Consider the following 25000-nt stretch of genomic DNA (forward strand, 5'->3'; position numbering starts at 1 on the left):
TTTTTTTTCAGAGTGGTTTGCTTGCTTGTACTGAAGCTGAGCGAAGAAAGCTAAGAGGCCCAAAACCAGTGCTCCTAGAGCCTACGGCCATACCACCCTGAAAGCACCTGATCTCGTCCGATCTCAGAAGTTAAGCAGGGTCGGGCCTGGTTAGTACCTGGATGGGAGACCGCCTGGGAATACCAGGTGCTGTAGGCTTTTTTTTTCAGAGTGGTTTGCTTGCTTGTACTGAAGCTGAGCGAAGAAAGCTAAGAGGCCCAAAACCAGTGCTCCTAGAGCCTACGGCCATACCACCCTGAAAGCACCTGATCTCGTCCGATCTCAGAAGTTAAGCAGGGTCGGGCCTGGTTAGTACCTGGATGGGAGACCGCCTGGGAATACCAGGTGCTGTAGGCTTTTTTTTTTCAGAATGGTTTGCTTGCTTGTACTGAAGCTGAGCGAAGAAAGCTAAGAGGCCCAAAACCAGTGCTCCTAGAGCCTACGGCCATACCACCCTGAAAGCACCTGATCTCGTCCGATCTCAGAAGTTAAGCAGGGTCGGGCCTGGTTAGTACCTGGATGGGAGACCGCCTGGGAATACCAGGTGCTGTAGGCTTTTTTTTTTCAGAGTGGTTTGCTTGCTTGTACTGAAGCTGAGCGAAGAAAGCTAAGAGGCCCAAAACCAGTGCTCCTAGAGCCTACGGCCATACCACCCTGAAAGCACCTGATCTCGTCCGATCTCAGAAGTTAAGCAGGGTCGGGCCTGGTTAGTACCTGGATGGGAGACCGCCTGGGAATACCAGGTGCTGTAGGCTTTTTTTTTCAGAGTGGTTTGCTTGCTTGTACTGAAGCTGAGCGAAGAAAGCTAAGAGGCCCAAAACCAGTGCTCCTAGAGCCTACGGCCATACCACCTTGAAAGCACCTGATCTCGTCCGATCTCAGCAGTTAAGCAGGGTCGGGCCTGGTTAGTACCTGGATGGGAGACCGCCTGGGAATACCAGGTGCTGTAGGCTTTTTTTTTTCAGAGTGGTTTGCTTGCTTGTACTGAAGCTGAGCGAAGAAAGCTAAGAGGCCCAAAACCAGTGCTCCTAGAGCCTACGGCCATACCACCCTGAAAGCACCTGATCTCGTCCGATCTCAGCAGTTAAGCAGGGTCGGGCCTGGTTAGTACCTGGATGGGAGACCGCCTGGGAATACCAGGTGCTGTAGGCTTTTTTTTTTCAGAGTGGTTTGCTTGCTTGTACTGAAGCTGAGCGAAGAAAGCTAAGAGGCCCAAAACCAGTGCTCCTAGAGCCTACGGCCATACCACCCTGAAAGCACCTGATCTCGTCCGATCTCAGCAGTTAAGCAGGGTCGGGCCTGGTTAGTACCTGGATGGGAGACCGCCTGGGAATACCAGGTGCTGTAGGCTTTTTTTTTTCAGAGTGGTTTGCTTGCTTGTACTGAAGCTGAGCGAAGAAAGCTAAGAGGCCCAAAACCAGTGCTCCTAGAGCCTACGGCCATACCACCCTGAAAGCACCTGATCTCGTCCGATCTCAGCAGTTAAGCAGGGTCGGGCCTGGTTAGTACCTGGATGGGAGACCGCCTGGGAATACCAGGTGCTGTAGGCTTTTTTTTTTCAGAGTGGTTTGCTTGCACTGAAGCTGAGCGAAGAAAGCTAAGAGGCCCAAAACCAGTGCTCCTAGAGCCTACGGCCATACCACCCTGAAAGCACCTGATCTTGTCCGATCTCAGAAGTTAAGCAGGGTCGGGCCTGGTTAGTACCTGGATGGGAGACCGCCTGGGAATACCAGGTGCTGTAGGCTTTTTTTTTTCAGAGTGGTTTGCTTGCTTGTACTGAAGCTGAGCGAAGAAAGCTAAGAGGCCCAAAACCAGTGCTCCTAGAGCCTACGGCCATACCACCCTGAAAGCACCTGATCTCGTCCGATCTCAGAAGTTAAGCAGGGTCGGGCCTGGTTAGTACCTGGATGGGAGACCGCCTGGGAATACCAGGTGCTGTAGGCTTTTTTTTTTCAGAGTGGTTTGCTTGCTTGTACTGAAGCTGAGCGAAGAAAGCTAAGAGGCCCAAAACCAGTGCTCCTAGAGCCTACGGCCATACCACCCTGAAAGCACCTGATCTCGTCCGATCTCAGAAGTTAAGCAGGGTCGGGCCTGGTTAGTACCTGGATGGGAGACCGCCTGGGAATACCAGGTGCTGTAGGCTTTTTTTTTCAGAGTGGTTTGCTTGCTTGTACTGAAGCTGAGCGAAGAAAGCTAAGAGGCCCAAAACCAGTGCTCCTAGAGCCTACGGCCATACCACCCTGAAAGCACCTGATCTCGTCCGATCTCAGAAGTTAAGCAGGGTCGGGCCTGGTTAGTACCTGGATGGGAGACCGCCTGGGAATACCAGGTGCTGTAGGCTTTTTTTTTTCAGAGTGGTTTGCTTGCTTGTACTGAAGCTGAGCGAAGAAAGCTAAGAGGCCCAAAACCAGTGCTCCTAGAGCCTACGGCCATACCACCCTGAAAGCACCTGATCTCGTCCGATCTCAGCAGTTAAGCAGGGTCGGGCCTGGTTAGTACCTGGATGGGAGACCGCCTGGGAATACCAGGTGCTGTAGGCTTTTTTTTTTCAGAGTGGTTTGCTTGCTTGTACTGAAGCTGAGCGAAGAAAGCTAAGAGGCCCAAAACCAGTGCTCCTAGAGCCTACGGCCATACCACCCTGAAAGCACCTGATCTCGTCCGATCTCAGCAGTTAAGCAGGGTCGGGCCTGGTTAGTACCTGGATGGGAGACCGCCTGGGAATACCAGGTGCTGTAGGCTTTTTTTTTTCAGAGTGGTTTGCTTGCTTGTACTGAAGCTGAGCGAAGAAAGCTAAGAGGCCCAAAACCAGTGCTCCTAGAGCCTACGGCCATACCACCCTGAAAGCACCTGATCTCGTCCGATCTCAGCAGTGAAGCAGGGTCGGGCCTGGTTAGTACCTGGATGGGAGACCGCCTGGGAATACCAGGTGCTGTAGGCTTTTTTTTTTCAGAGTGGTTTGCTTGCTTGTACTGAAGCTGAGCGAAGAAAGCTAAGAGGCCCAAAACCAGTGCTCCTAGAGCCTACGGCCATACCACCCTGAAAGCACCTGATCTCGTCCGATCTCAGCAGTTAAGCAGGGTCGGGCCTGGTTAGTACCTGGATGGGAGACCGCCTGGGAATACCAGGTGCTGTAGGCTTTTTTTTTTCAGAGTGGTTTGCTTGCTTGTACTGAAGCTGAGCGAAGAAAGCTAAGAGGCCCAAAACCAGTGCTCCTAGAGCCTACGGCCATACCACCCTGAAAGCACCTGATCTCGTCCGATCTCAGCAGTTAAGCAGGGTCGGGCCTGGTTAGTACCTGGATGGGAGACCGCCTGGGAATACCAGGTGCTGTAGGCTTTTTTTTTTCAGAGTGGTTTGCTTGCTTGTACTGAAGCTGAGCGAAGAAAGCTAAGAGGCCCAAAACCAGTGCTCCTAGAGCCTACGGCCATACCACCCTGAAAGCACCTGATCTCGTCCGATCTCAGCAGTTAAGCAGGGTCGGGCCTGGTTAGTACCTGGATGGGAGACCGCCTGGGAATACCAGGTGCTGTAGGCTTTTTTTTTTCAGAGTGGTTTGCTTGCTTGTACTGAAGCTGAGCGAAGAAAGCTAAGAGGCCCAAAACCAGTGCTCCTAGAGCCTACGGCCATACCACCCTGAAAGCACCTGATCTCGTCCGATCTCAGAAGTTAAGCAGGGTCGGGCCTGGTTAGTACCTGGATGGGAGACCGCCTGGGAATACCAGGTGCTGTAGGCTTTTTTTTTTCAGAGTGGTTTGCTTGCACTGAAGCTGAGCGAAGAAAGCTAAGAGGCCCAAAACCAGTGCTCCTAGAGCCTACGGCCATACCACCCTGAAAGCACCTGATCTCGTCCGATCTCAGAAGTTAAGCAGGGTCGGGCCTGGTTAGTACCTGGATGGGAGACCGCCTGGGAATACCAGGTGCTGTAGGCTTTTTTTTTTCAGAGTGGTTTGCTTGCTTGTACTGAAGCTGAGCGAAGAAAGCTAAGAGGCCCAAAACCAGTGCTCCTAGAGCCTACGGCCATACCACCCTGAAAGCACCTGATCTCGTCTGATCTCAGAAGTTAAGCAGGGTCGGGCCTGGTTAGTACCTGGATGGGAGACCGCCTGGGAATACCAGGTGCTGTAGGCTTTTTTTTTTCAGAGTGGTTTGCTTGCTTGTACTGAAGCTGAGCGAAGAAAGCTAAGAGGCCCAAAACCAGTGCTCCTAGAGCCTACGGCCATACCACCCTGAAAGCACCTGATCTCGTCCGATCTCAGAAGTTAAGCAGGGTCGGGCCTGGTTAGTACCTGGATGGGAGACCGCCTGGGAATACCAGGTGCTGTAGGCTTTTTTTTTTCAGAGTGGTTTGCTTGCTTGTACTGAAGCTGAGCGAAGAAAGCTAAGAGGCCCAAAACCAGTGCTCCTAGAGCCTACGGCCATACCACCCTGAAAGCACCTGATCTCGTCCGATCTCAGAAGTTAAGCAGGGTCGGGCCTGGTTAGTACCTGGATGGGAGACCGCCTGGGAATACCAGGTGCTGTAGGCTTTTTTTTTTCAGAGTGGTTTGCTTGCTTGTACTGAAGCTGAGCGAAGAAAGCTAAGAGGCCCAAAACCAGTGCTCCTAGAGCCTACGGCCATACCACCCTGAAAGCACCTGATCTCGTCCGATCTCAGAAGTTAAGCAGGGTCGGGCCTGGTTAGTACCTGGATGGGAGACCGCCTGGGAATACCAGGTGCTGTAGGCTTTTTTTTTTCAGAGTGGTTTGCTTGCTTGTACTGAAGCTGAGCGAAGAAAGCTAAGAGGCCCAAAACCAGTGCTCCTAGAGCCTACGGCCATACCACCCTGAAAGCACCTGATCTCGTCCGATCTCAGAAGTTAAGCAGGGTCGGGCCTGGTTAGTACCTGGATGGGAGACCGCCTGGGAATACCAGGTCCTGTAGGCTTTTTTTTTTCAGAGTGGTTTGCTTGCTTGTACTGAAGCTGAGCGAAGAAAGCTAAGAGGCCCAAAACCAGTGCTCCTAGAGCCTACGGCCATACCACCCTGAAAGCACCTGATCTCGTCCGATCTCAGCAGTTAAGCAGGGTCGGGCCTGGTTAGTACCTGGATGGGAGACCGCCTGGGAATACCAGGTGCTGTAGGCTTTTTTTTTTCAGAGTGGTTTGCTTGCTTGTACTGAAGCTGAGCGAAGAAAGCTAAGAGGCCCAAAACCAGTGCTCCTAGAGCCTACGGCCATACCACCCTGAAAGCACCTGATCTCGTCCGATCTCAGCAGTTAAGCAGGGTCGGGCCTGGTTAGTACCTGGATGGGAGACCGCCTGGGAATACCAGGTGCTGTAGGCTTTTTTTTTTCAGAGTGGTTTGCTTGCTTGTACTGAAGCTGAGCGAAGAAAGCTAAGAGGCCCAAAACCAGTGCTCCTAGAGCCTACGGCCATACCACCCTGAAAGCACCTGATCTCGTCCGATCTCAGCAGTTAAGCAGGGTCGGGCCTGGTTAGTACCTGGATGGGAGACCGCCTGGGAATACCAGGTGCTGTAGGCTTTTTTTTTTCAGAGTGGTTTGCTTGCACTGAAGCTGAGCGAAGAAAGCTAAGAGGCCCAAAACCAGTGCTCCTAGAGCTTACAGCCATACCACCCTGAAAGCACCTGATCTCGTCCGATCTCAGAAGTTAAGCAGGGTCGGGCCTGGTTAGTACCTGGATGGGAGACCGCCTGGGAATACCAGGTGCTGTAGGCTTTTTTTTTTCAGAGTGGTTTGCTTGCTTGTACTGAAGCTGAGCGAAGAAAGCTAAGAGGCCCAAAACCAGTGCTCCTAGAGCCTACGGCCATACCACCCTGAAAGCACCTGATCTCGTCCGATCTCAGAAGTTAAGCAGGGTCGGGCCTGGTTAGTACCTGGATGGGAGACCGCCTGGGAATACCAGGTGCTGTAGGCTTTTTTTTTTCAGAGTGGTTTGCTTGCTTGTACTGAAGCTGAGCGAAGAAAGCTAAGAGGCCCAAAACCAGTGCTCCTAGAGCCTACGGCCATACCACCCTGAAAGCACCTGATCTCGTCCGATCTCAGAAGTTAAGCAGGGTCGGGCCTGGTTAGTACCTGGATGGGAGACCGCCTGGGAATACCAGGTGCTGTAGGCTTTTTTTTTTCAGAGTGGTTTGCTTGCTTGTACTGAAGCTGAGCGAAGAAAGCTAAGAGGCCCAAAACCAGTGCTCCTAGATCCTACGGCCATACCACCCTGAAAGCACCTGATCTCGTCCGATCTCAGAAGTTAAGCAGGGTCGGGCCTGGTTAGTACCTGGATGGGATGAGCGAAGAAAGCTAAGAGGCCCAAAACCAGTGCTCCTAGAGCCTACGGCCATACCACCCTGAAAGCACCTGATCTTGTCCGATCTCAGAAGTTAAGCAGGGTCGGGCCTGGTTAGTACCTGGATGGGAGACCGCCTGGGAATACCAGGTGCTGTAGGCTTTTTTTTTTCAGAGTGGTTTGCTTGCTTGTACTGAAGCTGAGCGAAGAAAGCTAAGAGGCCCAAAACCAGTGCTCCTAGAGCCTACGGCCATACCACCCTGAAAGCACCTGATCTCGTCCGATCTCAGAAGTTAAGCAGGGTCGGGCCTGGTTAGTACCTGGATGGGAGACCGCCTGGGAATACCAGGTGCTGTAGGCTTTTTTTTTTCAGAGTGGTTTGCTTGCTTGTACTGAAGCTGAGCGAAGAAAGCTAAGAGGCCCAAAACCAGTGCTCCTAGAGCCTACGGCCATACCACCCTGAAAGCACCTGATCTCGTCCGATCTCAGAAGTTAAGCAGGGTCGGGCCTGGTTAGTACCTGGATGGGAGACCGCCTGGGAATACCAGGTGCTGTAGGCTTTTTTTTTTCAGAGTGGTTTGCTTGCTTGTACTGAAGCTGAGCGAAGAAAGCTAAGAGGCCCAAAACCAGTGCTCCTAGAGCCTACGGCCATACCACCCTGAAAGCACCTGATCTCGTCCGATCTCAGAAGTTAAGCAGGGTCGGGCCTGGTTAGTACCTGGATGGGAGACCGCCTGGGAATACCAGGTGCTGTAGGCTTTTTTTTTTCAGAGTGGTTTGCTTGCTTGTACTGAAGCTGAGCGAAGAAAGCTAAGAGGCCCAAAACCAGTGCTCCTAGAGCCTACGGCCATACCACCCTGAAAGCACCTGATCTCGTCCGATCTCAGAAGTTAAGCAGGGTCGGGCCTGGTTAGTACCTGGATGGGAGACCGCCTGGGAATACCAGGTGCTGTAGGCTTTTTTTTTTCAGAGTGGTTTGCTTGCTTGTACTGAAGCTGAGCGAAGAAAGCTAAGAGGCCCAAAACCAGTGCTCCTAGAGCCTACGGCCATACCACCCTGAAAGCACCTGATCTCGTCCGATCTCAGCAGTTAAGCAGGGTCGGGCCTGGTTAGTACCTGGATGGGAGACCGCCTGGGAATACCAGGTGCTGTAGGCTTTTTTTTTTCAGAGTGGTTTGCTTGCTTGTACTGAAGCTGAGCGAAGAAAGCTAAGAGGCCCAAAACCAGTGCTCCTAGAGCCTACGGCCATACCACCCTGAAAGCACCTGATCTCGTCCGATCTCAGCAGTTAAGCAGGGTCGGGCCTGGTTAGTACCTGGATGGGAGACCGCCTGGGAATACCAGGTGCTGTAGGCTTTTTTTTTTCAGAGTGGTTTGCTTGCTTGTACTGAAGCTGAGCGAAGAAAGCTAAGAGGCCCAAAACCAGTGCTCCTAGAGCCTACGGCCATACCACCCTGAAAGCACCTGATCTCGTCCGATCTCAGCAGTTAAGCAGGGTCGGGCCTGGTTAGTACCTGGATGGGAGACCGCCTGGGAATACCAGGTGCTGTAGGCTTTTTTTTTTCAGAGTGGTTTGCTTGCACTGAAGCTGAGCGAAGAAAGCTAAGAGGCCCAAAACCAGTGCTCCTAGAGCTTACAGCCATACCACCCTGAAAGCACCTGATCTCGTCCGATCTCAGAAGTTAAGCAGGGTCGGGCCTGGTTAGTACCTGGATGGGAGACCGCCTGGGAATACCAGGTGCTGTAGGCTTTTTTTTTTCAGAGTGGTTTGCTTGCTTGTACTGAAGCTGAGCGAAGAAAGCTAAGAGGCCCAAAACCAGTGCTCCTAGAGCCTACGGCCATACCACCCTGAAAGCACCTGATCTCGTCCGATCTCAGAAGTTAAGCAGGGTCGGGCCTGGTTAGTACCTGGATGGGAGACCGCCTGGGAATACCAGGTGCTGTAGGCTTTTTTTTTTCAGAGTGGTTTGCTTGCTTGTACTGAAGCTGAGCGAAGAAAGCTAAGAGGCCCAAAACCAGTGCTCCTAGAGCCTACGGCCATACCACCCTGAAAGCACCTGATCTCGTCCGATCTCAGAAGTTAAGCAGGGTCGGGCCTGGTTAGTACCTGGATGGGAGACCGCCTGGGAATACCAGGTGCTGTAGGCTTTTTTTTTTCAGAGTGGTTTGCTTGCTTGTACTGAAGCTGAGCGAAGAAAGCTAAGAGGCCCAAAACCAGTGCTCCTAGATCCTACGGCCATACCACCCTGAAAGCACCTGATCTCGTCCGATCTCAGAAGTTAAGCAGGGTCGGGCCTGGTTAGTACCTGGATGGGAGACCGCCTGGGAATACCAGGTGCTGTAGGCTTTTTTTTTTCAGAGTGGTTTGCTTGCACTGAAGCTGAGCGAAGAAAGCTAAGAGGCCCAAAACCAGTGCTCCTAGAGCCTACGGCCATACCACCCTGAAAGCACCTGATCTTGTCCGATCTCAGAAGTTAAGCAGGGTCGGGCCTGGTTAGTACCTGGATGGGAGACCGCCTGGGAATACCAGGTGCTGTAGGCTTTTTTTTTTCAGAGTGGTTTGCTTGCTTGTACTGAAGCTGAGCGAAGAAAGCTAAGAGGCCCAAAACCAGTGCTCCTAGAGCCTACGGCCATACCACCCTGAAAGCACCTGATCTCGTCCGATCTCAGAAGTTAAGCAGGGTCGGGCCTGGTTAGTACCTGGATGGGAGACCGCCTGGGAATACCAGGTGCTGTAGGCTTTTTTTTTTCAGAGTGGTTTGCTTGCTTGTACTGAAGCTGAGCGAAGAAAGCTAAGAGGCCCAAAACCAGTGCTCCTAGAGCCTACGGCCATACCACCCTGAAAGCACCTGATCTCGTCCGATCTCAGAAGTTAAGCAGGGTCGGGCCTGGTTAGTACCTGGATGGGAGACCGCCTGGGAATACCAGGTGCTGTAGGCTTTTTTTTTTCAGAGTGGTTTGCTTGCTTGTACTGAAGCTGAGCGAAGAAAGCTAAGAGGCCCAAAACCAGTGCTCCTAGAGCCTACGGCCATACCACCCTGAAAGCACCTGATCTCGTCCGATCTCAGAAGTTAAGCAGGGTCGGGCCTGGTTAGTACCTGGATGGGAGACCGCCTGGGAATACCAGGTGCTGTAGGCTTTTTTTTTTCAGAGTGGTTTGCTTGCTTGTACTGAAGCTGAGCGAAGAAAGCTAAGAGGCCCAAAACCAGTGCTCCTAGAGCCTACGGCCATACCACCCTGAAAGCACCTGATCTCGTCCGATCTCAGAAGTTAAGCAGGGTCGGGCCTGGTTAGTACCTGGATGGGAGACCGCCTGGGAATACCAGGTGCTGTAGGCTTTTTTTTTTCAGAGTGGTTTGCTTGCTTGTACTGAAGCTGAGCGAAGAAAGCTAAGAGGCCCAAAACCAGTGCTCCTAGAGCCTACGGCCATACCACCCTGAAAGCACCTGATCTCGTCCGATCTCAGCAGTTAAGCAGGGTCGGGCCTGGTTAGTACCTGGATGGGAGACCGCCTGGGAATACCAGGTGCTGTAGGCTTTTTTTTTTCAGAGTGGTTTGCTTGCTTGTACTGAAGCTGAGCGAAGAAAGCTAAGAGGCCCAAAACCAGTGCTCCTAGAGCCTACGGCCATACCACCCTGAAAGCACCTGATCTCGTCCGATCTCAGCAGTTAAGCAGGGTCGGGCCTGGTTAGTACCTGGATGGGAGACCGCCTGGGAATACCAGGTGCTGTAGGCTTTTTTTTTTCAGAGTGGTTTGCTTGCTTGTACTGAAGCTGAGCGAAGAAAGCTAAGAGGCCCAAAACCAGTGCTCCTAGAGCCTACGGCCATACCACCCTGAAAGCACCTGATCTCGTCCGATCTCAGCAGTTAAGCAGGGTCGGGCCTGGTTAGTACCTGGATGGGAGACCGCCTGGGAATACCAGGTGCTGAAGGCTTTTTTTTTTCAGAGTGGTTTGCTTGCTTGTACTGAAGCTGAGCTAAGAAAGCTAAGAGGCCCAAAACCAGTGCTCCTAGAGCCTACGGCCATACCACCCTGAAAGCACCTGATCTCGTCCGATCTCAGCAGTTAAGCAGGGTCGGGCCTGGTTAGTACCTGGATGGGAGACCGCCTGGGAATACCAGGTGCTGTAGGCTTTTTTTTTTCAGAGTGGTTTGCTTGCTTGTACTGAAGCTGAGCGAAGAAAGCTAAGAGGCCCAAAACCAGTGCTCCTAGAGCCTACGGCCATACCACCCTGAAAGCACCTGATCTCGTCCGATCTCAGAAGTTAAGCAGGGTCGGGCCTGGTTAGTACCTGGATGGGAGACCGCCTGGGAATACCAGGTGCTGTAGGCTTTTTTTTTTCAGAGTGGTTTGCTTGCTTGTACTGAAGCTGAGCGAAGAAAGCTAAGAGGCCCAAAACCAGTGCTCCTAGAGCCTACGGCCATACCACCCTGAAAGCACCTGATCTCGTCCGATCTCAGAAGTTAAGCAGGGTCGGGCCTGGTTAGTACCTGGATGGGAGACCGCCTGGGAATACCAGGTGCTGTAGGCTTTTTTTTTTCAGAGTGGTTTGCTTGCTTGTACTGAAGCTGAGCGAAGAAAGCTAAGAGGCCCAAAACCAGTGCTCCTAGAGCCTACGGCCATACCACCCTGAAAGCACCTGATCTCGTCCGATCTCAGAAGTTAAACAGGGTCGGGCCTGGTTAGTACCTGGATGGGAGACCGCCTGGGAATACCAGGTGCTGTAGGCTTTTTTTTTTCAGAGTGGTTTGCTTGCTTGTACTGAAGCTGAGCGAAGAAAGCTAAGAGGCCCAAAACCAGTGCTCCTAGAGCCTACGGCCATACCACCCTGAAAGCACCTGATCTCGTCCGATCTCAGAAGTTAAGCAGGGTCGGGCCTGGTTAGTACCTGGATGGGAGACCGCCTGGGAATACCAGGTGCTGTAGGCTTTTTTTTTTCAGAGTGGTTTGCTTGCTTGTACTGAAGCTGAGCGAAGAAAGCTAAGAGGCCCAAAACCAGTGCTCCTAGAGCCTACGGCCATACCACCCTGAAAGCACCTGATCTCGTCCGATCTCAGAAGTTAAGCAGGGTCGGGCCTGGTTAGTACCTGGATGGGAGACCGCCTGGGAATACCAGGTGCTGTAGGCTTTTTTTTTTCAGAGTGGTTTGCTTGCTTGTACTGAAGCTGAGCGAAGAAAGCTAAGAGGCCCAAAACCAGTGCTCCTAGAGCCTACGGCCATACCACCCTGAAAGCACCTGATCTCGTCCGATCTCAGAAGTTAAGCAGGGTCGGGCCTGGTTAGTACCTGGATGGGAGACCGCCTGGGAATACCAGGTGCTGTAGGCTTTTTTTTTTCAGAGTGGTTTGCTTGCTTGTACTGAAGCTGAGCGAAGAAAGCTAAGAGGCCCAAAACCAGTGCTCCTAGAGCCTACGGCCATACCACCCTGAAAGCACCTGATCTCGTCCGATCTCAGAATTTAAGCAGGGTCGGGCCTGGTTAGTACCTGGATGGGAGACCGCCTGGGAATACCAGGTGCTGTAGGCTTTTTTTTTTCAGAGTGGTTTGCTTGCTTGTACTGAGGAAATATAATTTTTGGTCAAGTTGTGTTCCCCAGCGAGAACCCCACCGTCTCCATGTACTAGCTTGCAGTGCATGTAATTTCCCTCCTGTGCCAGCTACGAAGACGCAAATACATTTGCGTCCATCTTTAACTTGTCCTCTTTCAGATCCGCCATGAACGGATTGAATATTCAGTTCCTATCTATGCCGTGCCACCGTCTTTTTGTGGTACACTTTGCACGTTTTTCAGCTCTGGCGAAAGTAGGCCCAGATTCTGCCATGAAGCCTTTTTCGAGTTCTCTCCTGTTTCCTGACTCCGAGGGCCGCAGCCCAGGCTACCTCTGTGCCAGTGGCCCCCACCTTACTTCTTGCGCGACTCCGGTGCATAGCCTAACCTCTGCCTGCCAAGACTGTATTCAACCTTCGAATTATCTGCTCCACTCCTCGAAAACACATTCCTGTCTCGTAGCTCAAGTAAACATCCTCCCAGCTACAGGAGCAGAGGGCCAGGCTCTTCTGTCTCCGTGCAAGTAATTCATAGACTCCGTTGCCATGGTAGGCCCATGCCCCCTCACCCCGCATGCCGACATGTAGACACATGTACACGCATTCATATTCAGAATAGGGTAGTCTATGTCTAGAGACCTTTTCCCTTCCAGATACTACTGTTCCTTAAACATATGATATCAGATACGATTTGGGACTAGGTTGATCTGACATCCCAGACTTATGTCTCCACTTATGTCTACACTTGTAGTGCTAAAAGTCAAGTCCCCTTCGCCCTCCAGTTACACGTCAGATCCACGTCAAACAGCTGCGCGCGCATCTCTGCCATATAATTATGCTGACACTGCAGGATTCTCTAGTGGTTCCGCCTACTTGTGACATCATGTTAAATGACGTATCCGGTGTACACCTTCATGCACGCCTATTGCCATGCCTCTTTTGTGACGTTTTCATGTTTTATCTCTCCTTTTTCAGCAGTCACGCCTACTATTACGCCTACTGTATGCTCATACATTGTAATGCATTGACTATATATATGCACTTTTGTAAACAATATGTGTTCTGTCTTCCCTTCCTGAACCCTGTGTGGTGAATGGAATGGTTATGCCACCTTGGCTCGAGCCAATAACCCAATTCCTTTTACAGGAATAAAACCCTTTTGAGTTAACCTCAATATCTCGGATTCTGCCTCTCATTATTCTGAGTTATTCTTATTGATTATTGATAGCAAATTAAGTATAGGTAATCGATATTACCACAGTTCTGGCGCCCGAACAGGGACCCCTCCCCCACCCCACGCGCCGGTGGTGTGTTGCAGGCCTAGCCCCCTGCCCACAGCCGGACGGACACTTACGCGTACCCGCAGGATTTCCTGTATCTCCCTCAGGCCAACGGAGGTGACTGAGGCTGCGATCAACACCCAGACGAGGCGGTGAGGCGTGCGGAGGATCCCGACCTGAGCCTAGCTGAGAGAGCAAGATCCGTGGTATACCGAGGCCCGCCAGGTTCCGAAGTTTCCGAAGTATCTGCGTCGAGTCCGAATCCGAGTCCAGTCCAGAGTTTTCCGAGGCCTTCTGTTTCCGTGCTTCCTGGTGAGTACCGTTGCTAGGGACGCATCCTGACGTGCGCATTAGTTTGTGCCGGTCAAGTCGGGTTCGGGTACACGAACCTGTTCTGCACTGTTCAGCAGTGTATCTGTACTGTATAGCAGTACATCTAGTTTGCACCTGTAAAAGGTGTATCTGTGCCGTTTAGCGGTACATCCTGTTGCACTTGTCACTGTTATCGATTAATGTGGTTTGTTTTTGAAATGTTTTAATGTGTCATTCAAATGTCGTGGTATGAGTGAATGTTCGATTTTCATTGTTGTGCTTAAACGTGTCTTATGTATAGCATGTTAGTGTCCACATCTGAGTAAGAACCTAGTAGCCAGATTTCAGAATGCCGATGTTTTCCAAATTAAGACAAATAAAAACCCGTAAGGGGGTTCTAGAAGAAGCTGTTCCCATTCCACCTAGGGACACTCCAGGGTACTTTATGTACCATAAGCATGGCTTAGATGCTGTTTTATTTCTTGACTTATGGGTAGACTACACTAAAGAACTGTCAGAGAATCAGAGATGGCCCGCTGCTGGGACATGGGATGCGGATTGCATCATGAGAGTAGAGGAAGCGTTATGGAAAAAGAAAGCTAGACAGTCACAGAAAGATGCCATCGAGTTATGGCGTAAAGAGTCGCACAGGCGCACAGAAAAAGCTCATAGATTAGAAGAGAAGAGTAAGGAGGACCCCGAAAAGGTCCGAGAAAACGCATTAGTTGAGGAAGGTATCAGAGTGAAGTTAGAACAAGTAGACAGACAGCGAAATACGCTTATGAATGGCATGTTCCCCATCTTGTCAAAGGGCCTGCCCAAGGCCTCTCCAGAAATACCGAAGGACCTACCACCCCCATTGCTCCCGACTAAAACACATCCGAGGACAGCAAAGGACGTTTTCCTTTCTTCCTACTTAGACGATGTTGTTCCCACCTATGTTAATACCCCAGCTCCATTGCCCCCCGCGCCTGCGCCTAACGGTCTGAATCCTTATGGCCTTTCTCCCCGACAAGCTACTCCTCCCCCGAATCCTCCTGCTCCTGGTCTTCCAGTTCTCCCTCCACCTCCTCCTACTTCCCTTGATACAGACCCTTTCGGAGCCGGTGCCTCAGGAGGCGCGTCCGGAGGGGCAGGTTACCGGACCCCACCACCAAACCCTCGCCTGAGTCTTAGAGAGGTGTCACAACAGCGTACACCCAAAACAGATATTACAATTTATGGAGATCGCCTTGAAGATTGTAGATATGACCCGGTACCTGGTAAAAAGAATGACATAGAAATGTTACTCGCATCAGTACGTTTACGTCGAGTCACGAACTTCCTAATGACACTACCTGGAATGACAGAACATATGGATCAAATATATAAGTTTGTGCAGACAGGAGTAGGGCCTGAATGCATTAAGGAGGCCATGGCCCATCAGAAAGTGGAAACTAAAGCCAAGTTATTACGGTTTCTTATAAACTGTTTTATTCGAGAAGCAGATAGGCCGGGTGCGAACCCGGCTGACCTGAAAGCACTCCATAGGTGGGGCCGACATATAGCCGATGGACAGCATGACAAGGAAGCCAGTATAGATAACATGTACCGAAGGATCAGAACTTCGATAACTAAGATGCATGAGCAAAGAAAGACCGAACCAGCAGTAGATTCAGACAAACAAGAATCCGACGAGGAGGAGGCAGAGGAAGAACCAGAAACACCAGTACAGGCACAAACACTAGTTCAAGAACAAATGCCAGTTAGAGACATGATAGCGTATGTAGGTAAAGGAAGACCGTTTAAAGATCCGGTGCGTCTAGTGCGCCCGGAATGTAAAAGAATATATCAGGAAGCCATGTGTAATCCTAAAACTCCCGAACACTTATTCCAAGCCACCGACCGAGTACTTCAAGAGCGCATGGGGTATCATGAACTTGATTCCATGGATGAACAAGAATTAGCCAGGTCAGCCGTGCAATGGGCTGACAGTTCTGAGAAATATGGTGATGATGTGCTAGCGCACACGTTTCTGAATTTGACACCGAGTGAACAGCGTTTAGCTGGTATGTACATGATACAGCATCTGCTCTTATTGTATAAAAGTCAACATTCTGATCCAGGACCCCTGCGCGATATACTAATTGAACTGGTCACGAACAGATGGAGAGGTCTAAGTACTGACCTGATTAAAGTAATTCTAGAACACCGCCACAAGTATAATACATTCTTAAATCCGCAGGTTACCCCAGTACCCGTTATGGAGCGAAAGACCATGTATTACATGGATAGACAGAATCCGTTGCGAGAAGTGCACCCCGTGCAGAACGCAGACCACACGCTCAGACGCGTGTTTGTGTATACTCCTGTAACTAAAATCGAATTATTGGAAATGAAGAAACTAGTACCCAGTCACGATAAAGATCCTGCAGGTTTCCACCGTGAAATAAAGGATATGTTATTAATGGGCGATTACACTTATCCCGACCTTATGAAAATATTGAAAGTATTGTTGCCTCCAGGCATATACGAGAAACTGAAAGAAAAAGAATGGGAGGTGGGTAATGCAAAGATTGATTGGGCTGCATTACAAGATGAAGAGAATACCCGAGTGCCAGGCCTAGGGCTTGGGGATAAAGTTAAAGCATTACCAGGTTTATTAATACAGGTGTTGCCACGTTTATTGAGTACGAAAAAGGAAGATTGGGGTGCAATTTCAGCATGCAAACAGAAACCTGATGAAGACACTAGTGATTTTTACACACGATTTGAGAAATGTTTTGGTATTAACAGTGGTTTGAAACCGAGTAGCGAGTCATATCCACATCTTTTTGTAACGAAATTAGTCGAGAATTCTCTACCCCAGGTTAAGAATAGAGTACTGAAAGTAGAAAGCACTTGGCAAGCTAATACTCCTTCGCAAATGTTACAAATGTTACAGTATCACCAGAATAGACTCAGAGAAGAACAAGAACATGAACAGAGACGTATGAAAGATACGAAAATGAAAATGTTAGTTGCTCAGTCAGTTCCTGCTGATGGTCAGAAAAAGGGTGCGAACCAAGCTAGTAATGCGTCAGTTCCTGTAAAGGGTGTATGTAATTATTGTAAGCAGCCAGGTCATTATATAAATGAATGTCCCGTTCTGAAACATAATATTGCCACGGGCAAGACAAAAGAGAGACCGCGTCCTCCTAGACAAGATCAGACTTCACAACAAGTACCCCAGAATACACAGCAGATCGCACCAATGTCGGCTCCTTCACAGACAGTAGCGATACCTCAGCAACAGCCCATTACTGCAACACAAACCACGACACAGCAAATGTATCAGTATGCACAGAACGATTACCCTGATTACCAACGTTACACATGAGACAGCCTAGAGAGTGAATTCCGCTTGCCTCTTATTGAAGTTCCTGTAGATCAGAATGGTCCTTATGTACACAGTCAAGTTTTAGGGAAAGACAGAAAGTTTCTCATTGATACAGGGGCAAGCAGAACCACGATCAGTCACGATGAAGTACCAGGGGCACCCCTCTCAGGCTCACAGAACGTGTCCCTCGGATTTTCAGGAAAACCCATTATTAACGAAGTATCACAACCCCTCCCTCTTGCAGTAGGTCCTCTGACACGGACTACAGATTTATTGCTCACGAAATCATGTCCAGAAAATCTTTTAGGCATAAAAACACTGAAAGCTTTAGGAGCTATTATCTGTTGTTCTCCTGAGGGAGTACGATTATTTTTGCGAGATTTCAAAGGCCATTATGTATTGAGAGATATGGATCCCAGACTACAGAAAGTCCCTGCCCACCTGTGGGCGCAGGGCCCCACTGATGTAGGTTGCATGCACATAACCCCATATCGAGTCACACTCAAAGCAGGAGTGGTATTACCACGAATTCGACAATACAAGTTACCCCCGGATGCTGTAGTGGCTTTACTGAGAATCATTGACGAGCTCATCGCACAAGGAGTGGTCGTGGAAACGGACTCTAATGTGTGTAATTCTCCTATCATTCCTGTTCTTAAACGTACTGACCCAAATGCTCCCCCTGTTTATCGATTGGTTATTGATCTGCGCGAATTGAACAAATGCATTGTACCACAGTACCCTGTGGTCCCAGATATCTCTTCATTATTGACAGCTATTGATTCCGAAGCAGCGTTCTTTACTGTAATAGATCTCAAGAATGCTTTCTTCAGTGTTCCTATAGACCCGGAAAGCCAATTTTTGTTCGGATTCAGTTTAAATGGCCGATCTTTTAAATTTGCCCGTGCACCTCAAGGATTCACAGAAAGCCCCAGTATCTATAGTCAAGCACTGAAAAAACAACTCGACAGCATCCATATGCCAGTTCACACTGCTCTGCTTCAATATGTCGATGATCTGCTGATCACCGCTCGAAGCGAACCCGAATGCGAAAATGCATCCCTGATTGTTCTGAATTTCCTGGCCGACAAGGGGCACAAGGTGTCTCCTTCGAAGCTGCAATTCTGTGTTCAGCAAGTTGTGTACCTGGGTCACTTGCTGTCCAAAGTGGGGAGACAGCTCACACCTGATCGCATTCAGTTAATTGTAAACATGTCACCGCCCAGAACACTAAAGGAGGTACGGGCCTTTATAGGCCTCACCTCATACTGTAGACAATGGATTCCCCAATATGCATTTCTAGCCAAGCCACTCATTCAGTTAACGACACAGGGGGCAGCGACTACGTCTGTCCTCCCTTGGACTCAGGAACATACACAAGCTTTTGAAGACTTAAAGAAAGCCTTATGTCAAGCACCTGTTTTAGCAACACCATGTTACAGTAAGCCTTTTACACTTTTTGTCACAGAACGTGAAGGTACTGCTTTGTCAGTCCTCACTCAGGAACAAGCAGGTTCACACAAGCCTTGTGCTTATTTTTCCAGTACACTAGACCCAGTAGCACAAGCCCTTCCAGCATGTTTGAAATCAGTTGCAGCAACAGCTTTAGCAATTAGACAGAGTGATTCTATCGTGTTAGGACATCCATTGACAGTACAGGTTCCACATTCTGTAGAAGTCCTCTTGAATCGGACTCAAACCCAGCACCTGACTATCGCAAGATTGACAGGTTATGAATTGACATTGTTTCAGCCACACATTGAAATCAGACGCTGCAGTACATTGAATCCAGCCACGTTATTGCCATTAAATGGAGTAGATCCATTAGCACATGATTGCATTGAAGTTATCACTATCACAACAAAGCCTAGACAAGACTTAACAGATGTTCCGTTACCAGATCCAGACCTGACACTTTATGTGGATGGTTCATGTATGAGAACAAAGACAGGTGAATTAGTGGCAGCCTACGCCGTCACGACAGACACAGAAGTCATTGAAACAAACTGTATTGACACTTTATCAGCTCAAGCTGCAGAGCTTATTGCTCTGACACAAGCATGTATTCAAGCTAAGAATAAGAGAGTCAACATATATACTGATTCACGTTATGCATTCGGAGTCGTACACGACTTCGGAGTCCTCTGGCGAGAGAGAGGTTACTTAACTTCTCACGGTGCCAACATCCAACATGGTCCCCTCATTCAAGCTCTGTTAGATGCAATACATCTACCCACTGCAATCTCTATCATGAAATGTAAGGCACATACTAAGGTTACTGATGCCATTTCCCAGGGTAACGACCTGGCAGACCGAACAGCAAAGCAAACTGCTCAGAACCGAACTCATGTAACTGATCAGACACAAATAAGGGTTCCAGCACACTGCATGACAGTTAGGGATCCCGCACATGATGTAATCGACATACAGTCACATGCAACACCGGATGAAATTAAGGAATGGACTAAACTAGGAGGGGTCCAAACAGACCAGGGATGGATGACGAAGGGAAAATCTACATGGTTTCTCCCCGATTCTATGGTACAAGTCATCATTAATACAATACATAGTCCCGCACACCTTGGAGAGAAAGCTATGCTAGATAGTATTCAACACATATGGTCCAATAAAAACTTACGGGCAGCAGCCAAACAGAAAGTGCGTACTTGCATGATCTGTGGTCAGTTCAATCCAGGTAAAAGCATCCCCGTAGAGCAAGGTGGATTTCAGCCTCCCGATCACCCTTTTGAAGTCCTCCAGATGGATTATATCCAGATGGAACGCTGCCGAGGTTTTAAATATGTCCTCGTAGTCGTGTGTGCTCTTTCCCGATGGATAGAGGCATACCCAGTTCCCGATTATACTGCTCCGACTACTGCCAAGCAGTTAGTCCGTGAATACTTCCCGCGGTATGGTTTGCCCCGTATCGTGTACTCAGATAATGGTCAGCCGTTCTCATCCGCACTTGTAGAAAATATTACACTCCTGTTAGGTTACAAGTGGAAGTTCCATTGTGTCCGGCATCCCGAGGCAGCAGGTCTCGTGGAGCGTCATAATCAAACATTGAAAATCCGACTTTCCAAGATCTGTAGAGACAAAGGTATAGACTGGATAGTTGCCTTGCCGGTCGCCCTCTTCTATATGAGGATGGTGGCCCATTCCCGTTCTGGGCTATCTCCGTATGAAGTGGTCTTCGGTAGGCCACCGAATATGTGGGGGACGCCCATTCCACGTAAAATAACTGATGTTGATTGTCTTATGCTGACAGATTACCTTGCCTCCTTGATGTCTGCACTACAATCTTGTCGTTCACAGGTAGCTGCAGCCTTTCCCGATAACACCGAGACGAAGCCCCATGAGGTGGTACCTGGTGACTTTGTGTACGTCAGAAATTTCGACCGGAAGAGTCCGCTGGAGCCCCGCTGGCAGTCGCCGAAGTTGGTTCTGCTTACGACGAGGACCGCTGTAAAAATCGAGGGCAGGAAGGGGTGGCTGCATTCCAGCCACGTAAAGAAATACTTTGGACTTCCTTCGGACTTGGACACTAAGCCCTGCCCTCCTTCACAAACTGACACAAAACTCCCTTTGGTCGAGAAAACTGCTTCAGAACTTTACAGACAAAAATTACGATCTAGCAAGTCAGACAGTTTAATTGTTTAAGTCCTCCCCTAGGTGAATCGGTTAAATTAGTTTCTGACATGTATCCCCTAGATCGAGATAGAGAGAGAGATAGACAAAGACAACATAAGAAAAATGCGTATTGCAAATCACTCCGTAGTCGCTGCATAGTGACACTACTTGTTATGTTTTTCCTATGTTTGCTGGTTATCACTGCTGGTATTCTTCTGCATATATACTACCCTATATTCAAGCATGCTACTTATAATGCTACTACTGAACATTCTTTTAGTGAATTACCGCCTCATGAATTGTCTTATAGACTTGCGCTGCGCAACAACACTTTCATTAGTATGTTACATCACTCTCACCAGACTACCAATGCTACTAATTGTTGGATATGTGGTCGACTCCCTCCTTACCAAGACAACAAGGCTGTTTTGCCCCTTTTCCCGTACCCGTTCACCCACAATGGTACATGCGCTGCATGGTTCAAAATGCTTAATTCTCTAGTATCTACTGCTGCTATTTATGAAGGTAACTGGGTTTGGGGAAACCTGAACATAGTCTTGCTTAAGGTATGCTACCCTGACAAGGAGGGACTCCCCGTTGCTACTGGAACTGATATAGAAAATGAAGTATATGGATTAGGTAATTACACAGTCACTTTCATGATTTTATCTGTTGAATCCGATGCTGCTCCTGTCCTGCCTGCTATGGCAGTCTTGCCTGTCACTGGTGAACTATGTGTTCGCAAGAATGGTTCTGTACACGTAGGTCATAGTAAATGCACCACTATAGTCGAATTTACTGATCATGGTAGATCCACGTTTAGGGCTTTACGTCATTCCTATTTTGTTTGCGGTCGTACTGCATATGTCCGTCTGCCTTTAGACTGGGATGGTACCTGTTATATTGCATTCCTTCTGCCACCCGTATTCCTAGCCCCTCCTGATTATCATAGAAACACCAATCTAGTAAAACATAGATACCAGAGAGATCTCCCGCTTGTCGATTATACTGAAACTGCCTGGGAGAAATATACAGATTTCAATAAAGGTTTCTTCCCCTACTTAGGTGCTGTCTTTAACAGTAAACTGATACGAAAATTAACTAGAACCCTCGAAGCAGTAGTGAATGAAACCACTTCAGCACTAGGTAACTTAACGGAGGAGCAGTCCGCTATGCGGGTTGTTGTTCTTCAAAATCGTCTTGTTATTGACGTCATCTTGGCAGATAGGGGTGGAGCTTGTAAGGTCATCGGGTCAAGCTGCTGTATTTTTATACCTAATAACGCGCCAACGGTGTACAAAGCTATTACACGTCTTCATAAAATCGCAAGTTTAATTCATCAGAATCCAGGCACCTGGACTTGGTCCGGTTGGTTCTGGACAACGTTGTCAGCCTGGGGGTGGAAGATCCTATCCCTCCTAGGTATTGGTTTTCTCGTAGTATTCAGTTGTTGCCTGTGTCTCCAATGCGGACCGGCAATTTGTGGTTTGTGTGCCACTTCATGTGTTCCACATTCAAGTTCCCATTCAAAGCGCATAAAGCAAGAAGAGCAAATAATGTTAAGTGAACAAGTCGATCAATTGATGAATATCGATGTATCATGAAGGGTCCGTGGGGAACAAGGAGGGAATGAGGAAATATAATTTTTGGTCAAGTTGTGTTCCCCAGCGAGAACCCCACCGTCTCCATGTACTAGCTTGCAGTGCATGTAATTTCCCTCCTGTGCCAGCTACGAAGACGCAAATACATTTGCGTCCATCTTTAACTTGTCCTCTTTCAGATCCGCCATGAACGGATTGAATATTCAGTTCCTATCTATGCCGTGCCACCGTCTTTTTGTGGTACACTTTGCACGTTTTTCAGCTCTGGCGAAAGTAGGCCCAGATTCTGCCATGAAGCCTTTTTCGAGTTCTCTCCTGTTTCCTGACTCCGAGGGCCGCAGCCCAGGCTACCTCTGTGCCAGTGGCCCCCACCTTACTTCTTGCGCGACTCCGGTGCATAGCCTAACCTCTGCCTGCCAAGACTGTATTCAACCTTCGAATTATCTGCTCCACTCCTCGAAAACACATTCCTGTCTCGTAGCTCAAGTAAACATCCTCCCAGCTACAGGAGCAGAGGGCCAGGCTCTTCTGTCTCCGTGCAAGTAATTCATAGACTCCGTTGCCATGGTAGGCCCATGCCCCCTCACCCCGCATGCCGACATGTAGACACATGTACACGCATTCATATTCAGAATAGGGTAGTCTATGTCTAGAGACCTTTTCCCTTCCAGATACTACTGTTCCTTAAACATATGATATCAGATACGATTTGGGACTAGGTTGATCTGACATCCCAGACTTATGTCTCCACTTATGTCTACACTTGTAGTGCTAAAAGTCAAGTCCCCTTCGCCCTCCAGTTACACGTCAGATCCACGTCAAACAGCTGCGCGCGCATCTCTGCCATATAATTATGCTGACACTGCAGGATTCTCTAGTGGTTCCGCCTACTTGTGACATCATGTTAAATGACGTATCCGGTGTACACCTTCATGCACGCCTATTGCCATGCCTCTTTTGTGACGTTTTCATGTTTTATCTCTCCTTTTTCAGCAGTCACGCCTACTATTACGCCTACTGTATGCTCATACATTGTAATGCATTGACTATATATATGCACTTTTGTAAACAATATGTGTTCTGTCTTCCCTTCCTGAACCCTGTGTGGTGAATGGAATGGTTATGCCACCTTGGCTCGAGCCAATAACCCAATTCCTTTTACAGGAATAAAACCCTTTTGAGTTAACCTCAATATCTCGGATTCTGCCTCTCATTATTCTGAGTTATTCTTATTGATTATTGATAGCAAATTAAGTATAGGTAATCGATATTACCACAGTACTGAAGCTGAGCGAAGAAAGCTAAGAGGCCCAAAACCAGTGCTCCTAGAGCCTACGGCCATACCACCCTGAAAGCACCTGATCTCGTCCGATCTCAGAAGTTAAGCAGGGTCGGGCCTGGTTAGTACCTGGATGGGAGACCGCCTGGGAATACCAGGTGCTGTAGGCTTTTTTTTTTCAGAGTGGTTTGCTTGCTTGTACTGAAGCTGAGCGAAGAAAGCTAAGAGGCCCAAAACCAGTGCTCCTAGAGCCTACGGCCATACCACCCTGAAAGCACCTGATCTCGTCCGATCTCAGAAGTTAAGCAGGGTCGGGCCTGGTTAGTACCTGGATGGGAGACCGCCTGGGAATACCAGGTGCTGTAGGCTTTTTTTTTTCAGAGTGGTTTGCTTGCTTGTACTGAAGCTGAGCGAAGAAAGCTAAGAGGCCCAAAACCAGTGCTCCTAGAGCCTACGGCCATACCACCCTGAAAGCACCTGATCTCGTCCGATCTCAGAAGTTAAGCAGGGTCGGGCCTGGTTAGTACCTGGATGGGAGACCGCCTGGGAATACCAGGTGCTGTAGGCTTTTTTTTTTCAGAGTGGTTTGCTTGCTTGTACTGAAGCTGAGCGAAGAAAGCTAAGAGGCCCAAAACCAGTGCTCCTAGAACCTACGGCCATACCACCCTGAAAGCACCTGATCTCGTCCGATCTCAGCAGTTAAGCAGGGTCGGGCCTGGTTAGTACCTGGATGGGAGACCGCCTGGGAATACCAGGTGCTGTAGGCTTTTTTTTTCAGAGTGGTTTGCTTGCTTGTACTGAAGCTGAGCGAAGAAAGCTAAGAGGCCCAAAACCAGTGCTCCTAGAGCCTACGGCCATACCACCCTGAAAGCACCTGATCTCGTCCGATCTCAGCAGTTAAGCAGGGTCGGGCCTGGTTAGTACCTGGATGGGAGACCGCCTGGGAATACCAGGTGCTGTAGGCTTTTTTTTTTCAGAGTGGTTTGCTTGCTTGTACTGAAGCTGAGCGAAGAAAGCTAAGAGGCCCAAAACCAGTGCTCCTAGAGCCTACGGCCATACCACCCTGAAAGCACCTGATCTCGTCCGATCTCAGAAGTTAAGCAGGGTCGGGCCTGGTTAGTACCTGGATGGGAGACCGCCTGGGAATACCAGGTGCTGTAGGCTTTTTTTTTTCAGAGTGGTTTGCTTGCTTGTACTGAAGCTGAGCGAAGAAAGCTAAGAGGCCCAAAACCAGTGCTCCTAGAGCCTACGGCCATACCACCCTGAAAGCACCTGATCTCGTCCGATCTCAGAAGTTAAGCAGGGTCGGGCCTGGTTAGTACCTGGATGGGAGACCGCCTGGGAATACCAGGTGCTGTAGGCTTATTTTTTTCAGAGTGGTTTGCTTGCTTGTACTGAAGCTGAGCGAAGAAAGCTAAGAGGCCCAAAACCAGTGCTCCTAGAGCCTACGGCCATACCACCCTGAAAGCACCTGATCTCGTCCGATCTCAGAAGTTAAGCAGGGTCGGGCCTGGTTAGTACCTGGATGGGAGACCGCCTGGGAATACCAGGTGCTGTAGGCTTTTTTTTTCAGAGTGGTTTGCTTGCTTGTACTGAAGCTGAGCGAAGAAAGCTAAGAGGCCCAAAACCAGTGCTCCTAGAGCCTACGGCCATACCACCCTGAAAGCACCTG

General features: G+C 49.2%; 68 non-coding genes across 68 annotated transcripts in view; all 68 read left to right on the forward strand.

Annotated features, from left to right (window-relative positions):
• The first annotated feature begins 79 nt into the window (after positions 1 to 79).
• Positions 80 to 198, forward strand: LOC147668533 (5S ribosomal RNA). The gene has a single exon (XR_015303854.1). It is a non-coding gene; the product is annotated as a 5S ribosomal RNA (ribosomal RNA).
• A 79-nt stretch (positions 199 to 277) lies between these two features.
• On the forward strand, positions 278 to 396 carry LOC147668534 (5S ribosomal RNA). Its single transcript, XR_015303855.1, has one exon. It is a non-coding gene; the product is annotated as a 5S ribosomal RNA (ribosomal RNA).
• An 80-nt stretch (positions 397 to 476) lies between these two features.
• On the forward strand, positions 477 to 595 carry LOC147668535 (5S ribosomal RNA). Its single transcript, XR_015303857.1, has one exon. It is a non-coding gene; the product is annotated as a 5S ribosomal RNA (ribosomal RNA).
• Positions 596 to 675: 80 nt separating this feature from the next.
• Positions 676 to 794, forward strand: LOC147668536 (5S ribosomal RNA). The gene has a single exon (XR_015303858.1). It is a non-coding gene; the product is annotated as a 5S ribosomal RNA (ribosomal RNA).
• A 79-nt stretch (positions 795 to 873) lies between these two features.
• On the forward strand, positions 874 to 992 carry LOC147668537 (5S ribosomal RNA). The gene has a single exon (XR_015304006.1). It is a non-coding gene; the product is annotated as a 5S ribosomal RNA (ribosomal RNA).
• An 80-nt stretch (positions 993 to 1072) lies between these two features.
• On the forward strand, positions 1073 to 1191 carry LOC147668538 (5S ribosomal RNA). The gene has a single exon (XR_015303977.1). It is a non-coding gene; the product is annotated as a 5S ribosomal RNA (ribosomal RNA).
• Positions 1192 to 1271: 80 nt separating this feature from the next.
• LOC147668539 (5S ribosomal RNA) lies at positions 1272 to 1390 on the forward strand. The gene has a single exon (XR_015303979.1). It is a non-coding gene; the product is annotated as a 5S ribosomal RNA (ribosomal RNA).
• An 80-nt stretch (positions 1391 to 1470) lies between these two features.
• Positions 1471 to 1589, forward strand: LOC147668540 (5S ribosomal RNA). Its single transcript, XR_015303980.1, has one exon. It is a non-coding gene; the product is annotated as a 5S ribosomal RNA (ribosomal RNA).
• Positions 1590 to 1665: 76 nt separating this feature from the next.
• LOC147668541 (5S ribosomal RNA) lies at positions 1666 to 1784 on the forward strand. The gene has a single exon (XR_015304013.1). It is a non-coding gene; the product is annotated as a 5S ribosomal RNA (ribosomal RNA).
• Positions 1785 to 1864: 80 nt separating this feature from the next.
• Positions 1865 to 1983, forward strand: LOC147668542 (5S ribosomal RNA). Its single transcript, XR_015303859.1, has one exon. It is a non-coding gene; the product is annotated as a 5S ribosomal RNA (ribosomal RNA).
• Positions 1984 to 2063: 80 nt separating this feature from the next.
• LOC147668543 (5S ribosomal RNA) lies at positions 2064 to 2182 on the forward strand. The gene has a single exon (XR_015303860.1). It is a non-coding gene; the product is annotated as a 5S ribosomal RNA (ribosomal RNA).
• Positions 2183 to 2261: 79 nt separating this feature from the next.
• Positions 2262 to 2380, forward strand: LOC147668544 (5S ribosomal RNA). The gene has a single exon (XR_015303861.1). It is a non-coding gene; the product is annotated as a 5S ribosomal RNA (ribosomal RNA).
• Positions 2381 to 2460: 80 nt separating this feature from the next.
• On the forward strand, positions 2461 to 2579 carry LOC147668545 (5S ribosomal RNA). The gene has a single exon (XR_015303981.1). It is a non-coding gene; the product is annotated as a 5S ribosomal RNA (ribosomal RNA).
• An 80-nt stretch (positions 2580 to 2659) lies between these two features.
• Positions 2660 to 2778, forward strand: LOC147668546 (5S ribosomal RNA). Its single transcript, XR_015303982.1, has one exon. It is a non-coding gene; the product is annotated as a 5S ribosomal RNA (ribosomal RNA).
• Positions 2779 to 2858: 80 nt separating this feature from the next.
• LOC147668547 (5S ribosomal RNA) lies at positions 2859 to 2977 on the forward strand. The gene has a single exon (XR_015304008.1). It is a non-coding gene; the product is annotated as a 5S ribosomal RNA (ribosomal RNA).
• An 80-nt stretch (positions 2978 to 3057) lies between these two features.
• LOC147668548 (5S ribosomal RNA) lies at positions 3058 to 3176 on the forward strand. Its single transcript, XR_015303983.1, has one exon. It is a non-coding gene; the product is annotated as a 5S ribosomal RNA (ribosomal RNA).
• Positions 3177 to 3256: 80 nt separating this feature from the next.
• On the forward strand, positions 3257 to 3375 carry LOC147668549 (5S ribosomal RNA). The gene has a single exon (XR_015303984.1). It is a non-coding gene; the product is annotated as a 5S ribosomal RNA (ribosomal RNA).
• Positions 3376 to 3455: 80 nt separating this feature from the next.
• Positions 3456 to 3574, forward strand: LOC147668550 (5S ribosomal RNA). Its single transcript, XR_015303985.1, has one exon. It is a non-coding gene; the product is annotated as a 5S ribosomal RNA (ribosomal RNA).
• Positions 3575 to 3654: 80 nt separating this feature from the next.
• Positions 3655 to 3773, forward strand: LOC147668551 (5S ribosomal RNA). Its single transcript, XR_015303862.1, has one exon. It is a non-coding gene; the product is annotated as a 5S ribosomal RNA (ribosomal RNA).
• Positions 3774 to 3849: 76 nt separating this feature from the next.
• On the forward strand, positions 3850 to 3968 carry LOC147668552 (5S ribosomal RNA). Its single transcript, XR_015303863.1, has one exon. It is a non-coding gene; the product is annotated as a 5S ribosomal RNA (ribosomal RNA).
• An 80-nt stretch (positions 3969 to 4048) lies between these two features.
• On the forward strand, positions 4049 to 4167 carry LOC147668553 (5S ribosomal RNA). The gene has a single exon (XR_015303946.1). It is a non-coding gene; the product is annotated as a 5S ribosomal RNA (ribosomal RNA).
• Positions 4168 to 4247: 80 nt separating this feature from the next.
• Positions 4248 to 4366, forward strand: LOC147668554 (5S ribosomal RNA). Its single transcript, XR_015303864.1, has one exon. It is a non-coding gene; the product is annotated as a 5S ribosomal RNA (ribosomal RNA).
• An 80-nt stretch (positions 4367 to 4446) lies between these two features.
• On the forward strand, positions 4447 to 4565 carry LOC147668555 (5S ribosomal RNA). The gene has a single exon (XR_015303865.1). It is a non-coding gene; the product is annotated as a 5S ribosomal RNA (ribosomal RNA).
• An 80-nt stretch (positions 4566 to 4645) lies between these two features.
• LOC147668556 (5S ribosomal RNA) lies at positions 4646 to 4764 on the forward strand. The gene has a single exon (XR_015303866.1). It is a non-coding gene; the product is annotated as a 5S ribosomal RNA (ribosomal RNA).
• An 80-nt stretch (positions 4765 to 4844) lies between these two features.
• Positions 4845 to 4963, forward strand: LOC147668557 (5S ribosomal RNA). The gene has a single exon (XR_015304026.1). It is a non-coding gene; the product is annotated as a 5S ribosomal RNA (ribosomal RNA).
• An 80-nt stretch (positions 4964 to 5043) lies between these two features.
• Positions 5044 to 5162, forward strand: LOC147668558 (5S ribosomal RNA). Its single transcript, XR_015303986.1, has one exon. It is a non-coding gene; the product is annotated as a 5S ribosomal RNA (ribosomal RNA).
• An 80-nt stretch (positions 5163 to 5242) lies between these two features.
• LOC147668559 (5S ribosomal RNA) lies at positions 5243 to 5361 on the forward strand. The gene has a single exon (XR_015303987.1). It is a non-coding gene; the product is annotated as a 5S ribosomal RNA (ribosomal RNA).
• Positions 5362 to 5441: 80 nt separating this feature from the next.
• Positions 5442 to 5560, forward strand: LOC147668560 (5S ribosomal RNA). Its single transcript, XR_015303988.1, has one exon. It is a non-coding gene; the product is annotated as a 5S ribosomal RNA (ribosomal RNA).
• Positions 5561 to 5636: 76 nt separating this feature from the next.
• LOC147668561 (5S ribosomal RNA) lies at positions 5637 to 5755 on the forward strand. The gene has a single exon (XR_015303999.1). It is a non-coding gene; the product is annotated as a 5S ribosomal RNA (ribosomal RNA).
• Positions 5756 to 5835: 80 nt separating this feature from the next.
• LOC147668562 (5S ribosomal RNA) lies at positions 5836 to 5954 on the forward strand. The gene has a single exon (XR_015303868.1). It is a non-coding gene; the product is annotated as a 5S ribosomal RNA (ribosomal RNA).
• An 80-nt stretch (positions 5955 to 6034) lies between these two features.
• LOC147668563 (5S ribosomal RNA) lies at positions 6035 to 6153 on the forward strand. The gene has a single exon (XR_015303869.1). It is a non-coding gene; the product is annotated as a 5S ribosomal RNA (ribosomal RNA).
• A 210-nt stretch (positions 6154 to 6363) lies between these two features.
• LOC147668564 (5S ribosomal RNA) lies at positions 6364 to 6482 on the forward strand. The gene has a single exon (XR_015304014.1). It is a non-coding gene; the product is annotated as a 5S ribosomal RNA (ribosomal RNA).
• Positions 6483 to 6562: 80 nt separating this feature from the next.
• On the forward strand, positions 6563 to 6681 carry LOC147668565 (5S ribosomal RNA). Its single transcript, XR_015303870.1, has one exon. It is a non-coding gene; the product is annotated as a 5S ribosomal RNA (ribosomal RNA).
• An 80-nt stretch (positions 6682 to 6761) lies between these two features.
• Positions 6762 to 6880, forward strand: LOC147668566 (5S ribosomal RNA). The gene has a single exon (XR_015303871.1). It is a non-coding gene; the product is annotated as a 5S ribosomal RNA (ribosomal RNA).
• An 80-nt stretch (positions 6881 to 6960) lies between these two features.
• LOC147668567 (5S ribosomal RNA) lies at positions 6961 to 7079 on the forward strand. Its single transcript, XR_015303872.1, has one exon. It is a non-coding gene; the product is annotated as a 5S ribosomal RNA (ribosomal RNA).
• An 80-nt stretch (positions 7080 to 7159) lies between these two features.
• Positions 7160 to 7278, forward strand: LOC147668568 (5S ribosomal RNA). Its single transcript, XR_015303873.1, has one exon. It is a non-coding gene; the product is annotated as a 5S ribosomal RNA (ribosomal RNA).
• Positions 7279 to 7358: 80 nt separating this feature from the next.
• LOC147668569 (5S ribosomal RNA) lies at positions 7359 to 7477 on the forward strand. The gene has a single exon (XR_015303990.1). It is a non-coding gene; the product is annotated as a 5S ribosomal RNA (ribosomal RNA).
• Positions 7478 to 7557: 80 nt separating this feature from the next.
• On the forward strand, positions 7558 to 7676 carry LOC147668570 (5S ribosomal RNA). The gene has a single exon (XR_015303991.1). It is a non-coding gene; the product is annotated as a 5S ribosomal RNA (ribosomal RNA).
• Positions 7677 to 7756: 80 nt separating this feature from the next.
• LOC147668571 (5S ribosomal RNA) lies at positions 7757 to 7875 on the forward strand. Its single transcript, XR_015303992.1, has one exon. It is a non-coding gene; the product is annotated as a 5S ribosomal RNA (ribosomal RNA).
• A 76-nt stretch (positions 7876 to 7951) lies between these two features.
• LOC147668572 (5S ribosomal RNA) lies at positions 7952 to 8070 on the forward strand. The gene has a single exon (XR_015304001.1). It is a non-coding gene; the product is annotated as a 5S ribosomal RNA (ribosomal RNA).
• Positions 8071 to 8150: 80 nt separating this feature from the next.
• LOC147668573 (5S ribosomal RNA) lies at positions 8151 to 8269 on the forward strand. Its single transcript, XR_015303874.1, has one exon. It is a non-coding gene; the product is annotated as a 5S ribosomal RNA (ribosomal RNA).
• An 80-nt stretch (positions 8270 to 8349) lies between these two features.
• On the forward strand, positions 8350 to 8468 carry LOC147668574 (5S ribosomal RNA). Its single transcript, XR_015303875.1, has one exon. It is a non-coding gene; the product is annotated as a 5S ribosomal RNA (ribosomal RNA).
• An 80-nt stretch (positions 8469 to 8548) lies between these two features.
• LOC147668575 (5S ribosomal RNA) lies at positions 8549 to 8667 on the forward strand. The gene has a single exon (XR_015304002.1). It is a non-coding gene; the product is annotated as a 5S ribosomal RNA (ribosomal RNA).
• Positions 8668 to 8743: 76 nt separating this feature from the next.
• Positions 8744 to 8862, forward strand: LOC147668576 (5S ribosomal RNA). Its single transcript, XR_015304015.1, has one exon. It is a non-coding gene; the product is annotated as a 5S ribosomal RNA (ribosomal RNA).
• An 80-nt stretch (positions 8863 to 8942) lies between these two features.
• LOC147668577 (5S ribosomal RNA) lies at positions 8943 to 9061 on the forward strand. Its single transcript, XR_015303876.1, has one exon. It is a non-coding gene; the product is annotated as a 5S ribosomal RNA (ribosomal RNA).
• An 80-nt stretch (positions 9062 to 9141) lies between these two features.
• LOC147668578 (5S ribosomal RNA) lies at positions 9142 to 9260 on the forward strand. Its single transcript, XR_015303877.1, has one exon. It is a non-coding gene; the product is annotated as a 5S ribosomal RNA (ribosomal RNA).
• An 80-nt stretch (positions 9261 to 9340) lies between these two features.
• LOC147668579 (5S ribosomal RNA) lies at positions 9341 to 9459 on the forward strand. The gene has a single exon (XR_015303879.1). It is a non-coding gene; the product is annotated as a 5S ribosomal RNA (ribosomal RNA).
• Positions 9460 to 9539: 80 nt separating this feature from the next.
• Positions 9540 to 9658, forward strand: LOC147668580 (5S ribosomal RNA). The gene has a single exon (XR_015303880.1). It is a non-coding gene; the product is annotated as a 5S ribosomal RNA (ribosomal RNA).
• An 80-nt stretch (positions 9659 to 9738) lies between these two features.
• LOC147668581 (5S ribosomal RNA) lies at positions 9739 to 9857 on the forward strand. Its single transcript, XR_015303993.1, has one exon. It is a non-coding gene; the product is annotated as a 5S ribosomal RNA (ribosomal RNA).
• An 80-nt stretch (positions 9858 to 9937) lies between these two features.
• On the forward strand, positions 9938 to 10056 carry LOC147668582 (5S ribosomal RNA). Its single transcript, XR_015303994.1, has one exon. It is a non-coding gene; the product is annotated as a 5S ribosomal RNA (ribosomal RNA).
• Positions 10057 to 10136: 80 nt separating this feature from the next.
• LOC147668583 (5S ribosomal RNA) lies at positions 10137 to 10255 on the forward strand. The gene has a single exon (XR_015304030.1). It is a non-coding gene; the product is annotated as a 5S ribosomal RNA (ribosomal RNA).
• An 80-nt stretch (positions 10256 to 10335) lies between these two features.
• Positions 10336 to 10454, forward strand: LOC147668584 (5S ribosomal RNA). The gene has a single exon (XR_015303995.1). It is a non-coding gene; the product is annotated as a 5S ribosomal RNA (ribosomal RNA).
• An 80-nt stretch (positions 10455 to 10534) lies between these two features.
• Positions 10535 to 10653, forward strand: LOC147668585 (5S ribosomal RNA). Its single transcript, XR_015303881.1, has one exon. It is a non-coding gene; the product is annotated as a 5S ribosomal RNA (ribosomal RNA).
• An 80-nt stretch (positions 10654 to 10733) lies between these two features.
• Positions 10734 to 10852, forward strand: LOC147668586 (5S ribosomal RNA). Its single transcript, XR_015303882.1, has one exon. It is a non-coding gene; the product is annotated as a 5S ribosomal RNA (ribosomal RNA).
• An 80-nt stretch (positions 10853 to 10932) lies between these two features.
• LOC147668587 (5S ribosomal RNA) lies at positions 10933 to 11051 on the forward strand. The gene has a single exon (XR_015303940.1). It is a non-coding gene; the product is annotated as a 5S ribosomal RNA (ribosomal RNA).
• An 80-nt stretch (positions 11052 to 11131) lies between these two features.
• Positions 11132 to 11250, forward strand: LOC147668588 (5S ribosomal RNA). The gene has a single exon (XR_015303883.1). It is a non-coding gene; the product is annotated as a 5S ribosomal RNA (ribosomal RNA).
• Positions 11251 to 11330: 80 nt separating this feature from the next.
• Positions 11331 to 11449, forward strand: LOC147668589 (5S ribosomal RNA). Its single transcript, XR_015303884.1, has one exon. It is a non-coding gene; the product is annotated as a 5S ribosomal RNA (ribosomal RNA).
• An 80-nt stretch (positions 11450 to 11529) lies between these two features.
• LOC147668590 (5S ribosomal RNA) lies at positions 11530 to 11648 on the forward strand. Its single transcript, XR_015303885.1, has one exon. It is a non-coding gene; the product is annotated as a 5S ribosomal RNA (ribosomal RNA).
• Positions 11649 to 11728: 80 nt separating this feature from the next.
• On the forward strand, positions 11729 to 11847 carry LOC147668591 (5S ribosomal RNA). Its single transcript, XR_015304025.1, has one exon. It is a non-coding gene; the product is annotated as a 5S ribosomal RNA (ribosomal RNA).
• Positions 11848 to 23379: 11532 nt separating this feature from the next.
• Positions 23380 to 23498, forward strand: LOC147668592 (5S ribosomal RNA). The gene has a single exon (XR_015303886.1). It is a non-coding gene; the product is annotated as a 5S ribosomal RNA (ribosomal RNA).
• An 80-nt stretch (positions 23499 to 23578) lies between these two features.
• Positions 23579 to 23697, forward strand: LOC147668593 (5S ribosomal RNA). The gene has a single exon (XR_015303887.1). It is a non-coding gene; the product is annotated as a 5S ribosomal RNA (ribosomal RNA).
• Positions 23698 to 23777: 80 nt separating this feature from the next.
• Positions 23778 to 23896, forward strand: LOC147668594 (5S ribosomal RNA). Its single transcript, XR_015303888.1, has one exon. It is a non-coding gene; the product is annotated as a 5S ribosomal RNA (ribosomal RNA).
• An 80-nt stretch (positions 23897 to 23976) lies between these two features.
• On the forward strand, positions 23977 to 24095 carry LOC147668595 (5S ribosomal RNA). The gene has a single exon (XR_015304023.1). It is a non-coding gene; the product is annotated as a 5S ribosomal RNA (ribosomal RNA).
• Positions 24096 to 24174: 79 nt separating this feature from the next.
• On the forward strand, positions 24175 to 24293 carry LOC147668596 (5S ribosomal RNA). The gene has a single exon (XR_015303996.1). It is a non-coding gene; the product is annotated as a 5S ribosomal RNA (ribosomal RNA).
• Positions 24294 to 24373: 80 nt separating this feature from the next.
• Positions 24374 to 24492, forward strand: LOC147668597 (5S ribosomal RNA). The gene has a single exon (XR_015303890.1). It is a non-coding gene; the product is annotated as a 5S ribosomal RNA (ribosomal RNA).
• Positions 24493 to 24572: 80 nt separating this feature from the next.
• Positions 24573 to 24691, forward strand: LOC147668598 (5S ribosomal RNA). The gene has a single exon (XR_015303891.1). It is a non-coding gene; the product is annotated as a 5S ribosomal RNA (ribosomal RNA).
• An 80-nt stretch (positions 24692 to 24771) lies between these two features.
• LOC147668599 (5S ribosomal RNA) lies at positions 24772 to 24890 on the forward strand. The gene has a single exon (XR_015303892.1). It is a non-coding gene; the product is annotated as a 5S ribosomal RNA (ribosomal RNA).
• A 79-nt stretch (positions 24891 to 24969) lies between these two features.
• LOC147668600 (5S ribosomal RNA) overlaps positions 24970 to 25000 on the forward strand; it is a 119-nt gene continuing 88 nt past the window's right edge. Inside the window, exon 1 of the ribosomal RNA XR_015303893.1 lies at positions 24970 to 25000. This exon is cut by the window's right edge and continues 88 nt beyond it. This is a non-coding gene — a ribosomal RNA (5S ribosomal RNA).

The sequence above is a fragment of the Lissotriton vulgaris genome, unplaced genomic scaffold (genome assembly GCF_964263255.1).
Source record: "Lissotriton vulgaris unplaced genomic scaffold, aLisVul1.2 SCAFFOLD_7564, whole genome shotgun sequence".
Classification (NCBI taxonomy): Eukaryota; Metazoa; Chordata; class Amphibia; order Caudata; family Salamandridae; genus Lissotriton; species Lissotriton vulgaris.